Source organism: Arachis ipaensis, chromosome B06 (genome assembly GCF_000816755.2).
Source record: "Arachis ipaensis cultivar K30076 chromosome B06, Araip1.1, whole genome shotgun sequence".
Classification (NCBI taxonomy): Eukaryota; Viridiplantae; Streptophyta; class Magnoliopsida; order Fabales; family Fabaceae; genus Arachis; species Arachis ipaensis.
In genome coordinates, this window is record NC_029790.2 from 88,209,215 (window position 1) to 88,210,704 (window position 1,490).

Here is a 1,490-nt window from a genome sequence, read left to right on the forward strand (position 1 = left end):
TCTAAGACTTTTTCAAGGTTACCTAAGCAATGCTCAAATGACTCACCATACACGCTAAAATCATCCATGAAAACTTCCATTGATTGCTCTAGGAAGTCCGCAAATAGGCTCATCATGCATCTTTGAAATGTTGCCGGTGCGTTGCATAGGCCAAATGGCATACGCTTGTAAGCATACGTTCCAAAGGGGCAAGTAAATGTGGTTTTTTCTTGGTCTTCTAGAGCAATATGAATTTGAAAGTATCCGGAGTAGCCATCAAGAAAACAATAGTATGATTTACCGGCTAACCGGTCAAGCATTTGATCGATAAATGTTAGTGGAAAGTGGTCTTTTCTTGTGGCCGCATTCAATCTTCGGTAGTCTATGCATACTCTCCAAGAATTCTGCACTCTTGTTGCTATAAGTTCACCACTTTCGTTTTTGATTGTTGTCACTCCGGACTTCTTTGGCACTACTTGGACCGGGCATACCCATTCACTATCCGAGATAGGATTACTCATCCGTGTAGTGGGAGTAGCAAGAGCAAATGCCACATACTCTTTGAGGGACCAATTGTTGTTGGTTGTGTTGTTGAGATGGTGGAGGTTGTTGTTGATATGATTGAGGTTGTTGTGGTTGTTGTTGATTCAATTGGAGTTGCCTCAAAATGGATGTCATCTCATTCAAGGATTGAGTTAGAGCGGTGGCTTCACTACTAGTTGATACCTCGTTCACGGTCCTTGGACGGTTGACTCTTCGCCTCATATGTTGATTGGATTCGGCTAAGTCAATAATGAGTTGCCATGCCTCCTCCACGGTTTTGTATTTGGACAAAGAACCATTGCTAGAAGTGTCCAAGAGGGTTCTATCTTGCTCTCGCATCCCTTGACATATGTGTACCATTGCTAGAACCATTGCTCTCGCATCCCTTGACATATGTATCCAAGCAATACTTGAGTGTCGAGCATGTGATTAGGGCATGCATCTAGTAGTTTGCGAAACCGTTCCCAATACTCATATAGTGGTTCCGTCTCACCTTGCACAATACAAGACATTTCTTTCCTTAGCCTATCCATCTTTTTCGGGGGCAAGAATTTATCCAAGAATCCCCTTCTAAGTAGGTCCCAATCGGATGTAACTTCACTAGAGAGAGTGTAGAACCATTCTTTGGCCTTGTCCTCAAGAGAGAAAGGGAAAGCAAACAACCATATAGCAACTTCATCGGACCCTTCCCGTCTAGTAGTTGAGCATATGCGGTGGAAGTCCTTGAGATGTCGAATAGGGTCTTGCGTGGGAAGCCCGTGAAACTTGGGTAGGAGGTTAATCAAAGCGGTCTTTAATTCAAAATTCGTATTCAAATTGGGGTGAGTTACATGGAGGGGTTGAAGGACATAATCCGGTGCACCCGCTTCCTTGATGGTAACTCTCCTTGGAGCATCCATAGTATTAGTACCTAAAACAAAAGAAGAATTGTTAGTGAGATTGATGGGAGTATGATTAATGCCTTCTTT